Source organism: Trachymyrmex cornetzi, unplaced genomic scaffold (assembly GCF_001594075.2).
Source record: "Trachymyrmex cornetzi isolate Tcor2-1 unplaced genomic scaffold, Tcor1.1 scaffold247, whole genome shotgun sequence".
NCBI lineage: Eukaryota > Metazoa > Arthropoda > Insecta > Hymenoptera > Formicidae > Trachymyrmex > Trachymyrmex cornetzi.
In genome coordinates this window covers 482973-491124 of record NW_017297134.1, presented here as the reverse complement: position 1 = coordinate 491124, position 8152 = coordinate 482973, and positions in this window count along the sequence as shown.

Sequence of the window (8152 nt, the reverse complement as noted above, 5' to 3'; positions counted from 1 at the left end):
TTCTTTCTTCCGAAGCGCTCGCGAGTCTCCTTTGTTTGTTTAAGGCTCTTATTTCGTTATTCGTGCCCTTATTTAAATTGCAATAGCTTTTATTTGCCTTCTGAGGCCTTCGTGATCGATGCGCGCGTTTCGCGTTGCATCGCTATGCATTTTACGAGTGATTGCGCGTTTTTACTTATTCTTGGTGGAGCGGCGCTATTTCCTCGTGATTATTTGGTTGCTAGTTATAATGTTCGTTGTTTCCCGTCTTTTGGCGGTGCTATCTACGTGCTCTAGTGCATTTTTTTATTAGTTTTTCTATTTTATAAGTCGCGCAGGCGCTGTGCGCGCAGCGTTCGTTGGCAACGGCTGCGGTAGCATGTCCTATAGGCTTTCGCGGCACGTATTGTATTGTTCGCTATACTCCGTGCTCGCGTTCGCTTGGTAAACGGCCGGGGTGCTATAATGTAGCGCACCGGACGTTACATGTGCCTATTAACACAATTCCTCTCATTAGGTGTAACGTCCGCCGCTGTTCGCTAGGAATGGCGAACGTCACGAGTCGCAACGCCAAAACGTTACCATGGTAACGCTGCTCGCCGCGAAAAGAAGGCTCATGCGCGAAACGCGATCGCGCCAACGACCCGTAATCCCGAGCGTCCCCAATCTCGGACGCCGTGCGCATGCGTAACACGATTAAAATAGAAGCTAAAAATCAGGATAAGACCCATGAATTCCAATAAAAAAATAACGGGAAAGGACGTAACGGACGTCCCTCTCCTTAAGAGTAAAGAACTAGCTAAAGAAGCATCGCCGTTAGCGCACGAATTACCAGGTATGTAAATGTGAAACCGGAATTTACCAACAGATGGCCATAACTATCAATGTAGTTGCCGTCCGATCGCGTTATTGACGCCATTTCCTTGTTCTGACATCTGACTAAGATTTTCAACTCACAACAATACAAGTTTCATACAACAGTATAGTTTGTAATAGCGTTGAACATGTCGAATTTTGTGTCTAGAAACTACGATTTGCGGACAGCATTGATTTTCTGTTACAATTTGAAAAAAACTGCTGCAGAATCGCATCCAATGCTTGTCGAAGCTTACGGTGAGCATGCTCTTGGTAAATCACAGTGCTTTTAGTGGTTTAAAAAATTCAAAAGTGGCGATTTTGACATGAGAAACGAAGAACGTGGAAAACCACCGAAAAAGTTTGAAAACAGCGAATTGCAAGCATTGTTGGATGAGGATGACGCTCAAACTCAACAACTTGCGGATCAATTGAATGTGAAACGAGAAGCCGTCTCCATATGTTTGAAATCCATGGGAAAGATTCAGAAGATGGGAAAATGAGTTCCACGTGAACTGAATGAAAGACAGCAGGAAAACCGAAAAACCACTTGCGAAATGCTGCTCGCCAGGTACAAAAGAAAGTCATTTCTCCATCGAATTGTAACTGGCGATGAAAAGTGGATATATTTTGAGAATCCTAAGCGTAAAAGATGATGGGTAACTCCAGGCGAACCATCGACATCGACTGCAAGGCCAAATCGCTGTGGACGGAAGACAATGCTCTGTGTTTGGTGGGATCAGAAAAGTGTGATCTATTATGAGCTGCTAAAACCTGGCGAAACCGTTAATACTGAACGCTACCGACAACAAATGATCAATTTGAATCAAGCTTTGCGTGAAAAACGACCGGAATATCAAAAAAGGCAACACAAAGTGATTTTGATTCATGATAATGCACCATCACACACAGCAAAACTGGTCAAGGAACCGATTGAGGCGTTTGGTTGGGAAATACTTTCGCATGCGGCTTACTCACCAGACTTGGCTCCGTCCGATTACTACTTATTTGCATCGATGGGACACGCACTTGCTCAGCAGCGCTTCACTTCTTACGAAGATGTACGAAAATGGCTAGATGACTGGTTTGGCTCAAAAGAGCAACAATTTTTTTGGCGTGGCATCCACAAATTGTCAGACAGGTGGGAAAAATGTATAACTAGCGATGGGCAATACTTCGAATAAAATATTTTTTATCATTTTCATGCCATAAACGTGTATTTTCTATTAAAAAATTCCGATTTCATATTTACATACCTGATATAAGAAATATGTTGCGACCGTACTTTCCAGCAAATATTCATTACTAGGGCTCAGAAATTCTTACGCGATTCCGTGTCGCGCGCGGAGCACCACTGCGTGCAAGTGAGTCGAACACTCGCGCGATAGATAGGCGCGGTCTGATAACGTTTTTTCAACTGAGAGTCCGTAAGGCTGATAAATATGTTGTATCGAATCATGGGCTGCGTTCAGCAGACTCAGCAGTTTTGCAACCGTTTTGTGATTCGTCGCGCTGATTGGATTATACTTTTAGATTTAAGGGGATGCTGGAGTGACAGTCGAAGTTAATCAAAGTCGATAGCACAGACTTTTTTACATTCCAAATTCGATAATAGTGACATCTTTCATTCATTTCTTATACTTATCTATATCGTTGTGTCTCGCTCAAACGCATTCATCTGTCCTTATCTGACATATTGCAACGCCATCTCTTAGAAAGAGATCAACTAAAATACTGCACGGTTTCATGGCTTCACGTCAATTTTATTCGTAGTATACGAACGAAATTTTTGGCGACTCTTTTCTCTTGTACCAAAGCCCCTACATCGTTTCTAAAAGCATAGGATTGTTGTTCAAGGTTTTCTGTAGGCTGCTGGCTACTTATTTTAAACGGGTAAAATCTGAAACTCTTATATGCAGCACATATTGTGACGAGTTGACTGCAGGAGCCGGTGACAAAACTACAATTTTTAATTTTCTTTCATTTTTCGCATTACATTATAACTGGCAGCCTGTGTTGTTGTCGATACTTTGATTGTGTAGAAGGACTTTTCAATCCATAAACACAATTAAGAGAAAAGAGTCTTTAAAAATTGATGGTAAAACAGGACACTCCAGCATCCCCTTAACTTCAACTCCTTAAGTCTTCTTTTTTACCGATAAAGCAAGCGTTTATGTTAAATGCAATATTTTACAAATTAGTTGCACAGAATAAAAATTCCTTCTCCACGATTGAAATATCCGTACTTACTTCTCTATGTTCTTTTGCCACACGCAGTTTACGAGAAATCATTGTTTAAAATATAAAGTATTCATGTGCTATATGATATCTAATTAGTAATATTGAGCAGTAAACGTGATCGAGCAGATTTTACGCGTGGCTAGAATACATATTGATTTTTATTCACTTTACAGAGTCAGCAAGTACGTACTTCGCATGAATATTTTAAACAAAGATTTTTTGTAAACTTTTGATCATTGATAAAAACGAAAATGATATATCATCTATCCTTTTTAATTAACTTCTTATACCGTTCATCTATTTCTCTGTATAACGTTTATACAGCTCGGTTATGCTGGATTCACACTGCGTCCGATTTGCGTCGTACGACGCACATCGGATGCAGTGTGAGTCCAGCATTATGCCGAAGTTATACATTGATACATGAAACTGGCTAATCACAGTCATTCCATTCTTCAGAGTAATAGCTATGATTGGTCAGTTTCATAACATCGATATTATAACTTCGACGTAAATCGAGCCGTGTAAACGTAGTTTATGTTTGTTCAGCATCAGATAAGAACATGTACAAGTACTTACAAATCTGAAAATAGTTTGTTTTTTATCGAAGAATTCTCAGAATTGTTTCACACGGTGCAATAAGTTCAGAAAGTTCATCGTAACAGATCTATTGTTTCTTTCCGAATACACTCAGATCAACGGGGCCCTGTCTGAGTGCAACGCCATCTCCCAGAAAATCGAGCAACTACTATTACACACAATTCCTGGTCTGTTTATCAGCCACAGTTTTCGTTGACAATTAAATTTGCGTGATTTAGAGATTAATTAATATATTTTATTCTAAGCTTTCAATCTCGGTTCTGTAAAACCAGTATTGTTTATGCACATTATGCGGTGAATAGTGCAGTATCGTTTGGTCCATACGAGCTATAAAACTTTTGTAATCTACATCAGTTGACAGCTCTACATGTTGAAAAGATGTAAGTTTTTAACTTTTTTTCCGGATTTAGTACAAATCTATTGCTCCACCACAGAATTTTGCATCTATTTTAACCCTGTAAAAGGATTTTTGATTCCGTTAAGGGGATGCTGGAGTGTCCTGTTTTACCATTAATTTTTAAAGACTCTTTTCTCTTAATTGTGTTTATGGATTGAAAAGTCCTTCTCCACAATGAAAGTATCGATAACAACACAGGCTGCCAGCTACAATTTAATTGCGAAAAATGAAAGAAAATTAAAAATTGTAGTTTTGTCACCGGCTCCTGCAGTCAACTCGTCACAATATGTGTTGCATATAAGAGTTTCAGATTTTACCCGTTTAAAATAAGTAGCCAACAGCCTACAGAAAACCTTGAAGAACAATCCTATGCTTTTAGAAATGATGTAAAGGCTTTGGTATAAGAGAAAAGAATCACCAAAAATTTCGTTCGTATACTACGAATAAAATTGACGTGAAGCCATGAAACCGAGTAGTATTTCAGTTGATCTCGTTCTAAGAGATGGCGTTGCAATATGTCAGATAAGGACAGATGAATGCGTTTGAGCGAGACACAACGATATATAATAAGTATAAGAAATGAATAAAAGATGTCACTATTATCGAATTTGGAATGTAAAAAAGTCTGTACCATCGACCTTGCTTCGACCATCACTCCAACATCCTCTTAAGGGGATGCTAAACCGATTACCCAACTCAATCAAGATCGATAGTACAGACTTTTTTAATTCCAATTTCGATAATAGTGGTGACATCTTTGATTTAGTTTTTACATTATATTATATAATATATATCATTCTGTCTTACTCAAACGCATACATCTGTTCTTATCTAACATATGCCAGTACCATCTATCGCAAGACCGCGCAACTACTGCTACACGGAATTTCGGCTCTGTTGACAGTCCCAGCTTCACAAAACACCTGTATACACGTATTTTCTATTCGGCGGAAATATTTCTTTTCTAGACTTTCAATCTTAGTTCTACAAACTCGGTATCGTTCGTTTCAATAATGTGACCTCAGCTGCACGCTTATTTTCAAGGTATGGACTCTAAAACTCTTATATCAAGCAAATATATATCTGAGGTGACAACTGTACGAGCCAAAAGTAAGTGAATTTTTAACGAATCTGAAACTTTTTTTCGATTTTCTCATGAAATCCAGTGCAGCTGAGGTCCTGTTTGTGCGTACTTTAATTTAAGCAATAATACTTTTGCAATCCGTACATCCAATACAGAGATTTTTCACCGAATGGAAATGTGGTAAAACAAGAGGCTTTAGCATCGCCTTAAGTAAATTCGAAGATGTAAATTGATCTGCAAAATACCGATAATTTGGCCACTCCAGCATCCCCTTAATTAGATTACATCCCATCAGACAGCACAAAATACTAAAAGATAACGAAAAGCGGTCTTTTTTAACTTGTCTTTCGAACAAAGCGAAAAGGTGTCTAAAGCCTTGTGTCCACGATGCTAGAAATCGGTCCGAGATCTCGGACAGAGAAAAAATTAACAAATCACATTTGAACAATTTGATCACATGACCATTGCGATTGGTCAATGCTTTCTTCATCCGAGATCTCGGACCGATTTCTAGCATCGTAGACACAAGGCTTAAAAGACGACGAAAAGATATTGTTTTTAGATTGTCTTTTTAGCAAAACCAGAAGATGTCTATAAGACATCGTTTAGTTTTGTCGAAAAAACAACTTAAAAAAGACATCTTTTCGTCATCTTTCTATGGTTGTCATTTTCGCAAAGCAAAAGATCGACTAAAAGATATCTTTTCGTATTGCCGAAAAGACAACATGAAAAAGATATCTTTCCGTTATTTTGGTACTTTTTATCATTCATTAGCGAGCAGTACAGGGGATCGCCACCAGACAGACGTAATGGAGTTCAGTTCCTCGTGTTTGAAAATCATACAGGACAGAATAAATGGTGCAGCATTGTAAGAAATTTTATTCGAGTTCTAATCGAACACTAATCAAATATTTTCTTGTAGTCGAGTCCCCAAGAGGAAGTATGATGAAACATAATGACTGTTGCACATAGGACACGACGAAGATTGCAGAAAATGGGACGTATCCCAGACAGCACAGAATATTTATGATAAATATTTATTAATATTAATTTTTTGAAATGTTATATAGATATTTTATACATATTTTATATAAAGCTTTATTCGAAATATTATTAAAATATAGACTAAATATTTTATGCAATATTTATGATAAATATAAATTAATATTTCTAATAAGTATTTTTTATTTGGACTATAATGTGTCTCATTAAATATTTTTATAGCATTTACTATAACTATTCTAATAAGTATTTCATAATATTTATAATAAATATTTATGATCTGTGCGATCTAAAAAATATTTACAAAAATATTTACAAAATATTTAAAATAAATCTTATAAATATTTCTAAATATTTTTGTAAATATTTTGTAAATATTGTGTGCTGTCTGGGATATTGTCAGTCATACAATTTTATTTCGTTTTGTGTAAAAATTAATTTAAGAATTCGATGTTATTAAACGTTACATGTATCAAAATATAAAAACTAAAAGAAGTATTAAAGACGATTAAAAGATATCCAAAGAAGTCATCTTTTAGTTATCATATGGATAAGACTATAAGATGACTAGCAGTGCGACATCTGTCATCTTTTAGTCATATTTTCGTCGATTATATTCTTTCACTAAAAAGTATTTTTATATTACTTTGTAACAATTTATGGATATGAAGATGCCTTTCCGAATCAAACACTGGTAGTTCGTGTATAAATGAATTTATTCGACAAATTTCGTTATCATACGTTTCGATCCTCGCTTCGGATCCTTATCAATGTATAAAATCCAACAACATATCACTGTTCTTCCCGGAAAGCTAATTACAAACATACATACTTGAATTATTACATGTTAAAAAAGATATTTACCATAATGAAATTCAATAATCTAACAATCTTATTCTGTCCGTTCTCTACTAAAACAAAGTAAAGAAAAATTGAAGAGAGGGAAACTCATTGGTCGATAAATAAGCATTCATAGTTCTTATGTAACAAATCTGTGTCCGTTTGCATATTCAAATTATTTTTCTGTTTATGTATATGAATCATTTCCGAGATAAGTCTTTTGTCTAGCATATTTTCCTCATCAAGTATTTTAATATTATTTCAATCAAACTCATAAGAGTATTCTAATCGGTGTTCAGTAATTACTGAACGTTGTTGAGTGTTGCAATTGATATGATTCTTATATTCACCTATTCGTGTTTTCAATGTCCTGCTCGTTTGTCCAACGTATGTCGCGTCACAATCTTTACAAAATATTTTATATACTTTGTGTGCAACATCGTTTGTAGTTTATCCTTTTGTACCTTAATAATACAATTTAACTTATTAATACCTTTAAATGCTACTCTGATTGTATTATACTTTTTTAAATAATTCTTTATTTTATTAGATATATTAGTCACAAACTAATATTATTACGGTATTGTATAATAATATTATTATGGTATTGTAAAATAATATTGTTTATGATCCGTGTTATTATCATTGCTTTTATTAGTTAATTCTTTGTTCAATAAACTAAACAATAAAGAGTTTATCAATGTGTGATTTATTAATTATTAGCACAACATCGTCAACGTAACGTACTTACAAAGTAGGATGCGAAATCAACTTGTTTAAACAATTATATTCTAATCCTGTAAATGCACACACACACACACACACACACACACACACGCACACGCGCACGCGCGCACGCACGCGCACACACACACACACACACACACACACATTTCAAGGTATTAATAAATTAAATAATATTATTAAGGTACAAAAGGACAAACTACAAACGATGTTGCACACAAATTTAGTATACAGGGTGTCCCAAAAAGGTCGGGACACCTAAATATCTCGGGAAATATAAGTTTTACAGACAAGTGTTTCAGACAAAAGTTATATGGTTTAAAAATATCTACAGGGTGCGGCGCCAAAATCCGGACAGATTATACATTTTTTCTAAACATATGTTTTATTGCTACAATGAAAAGGTTTAC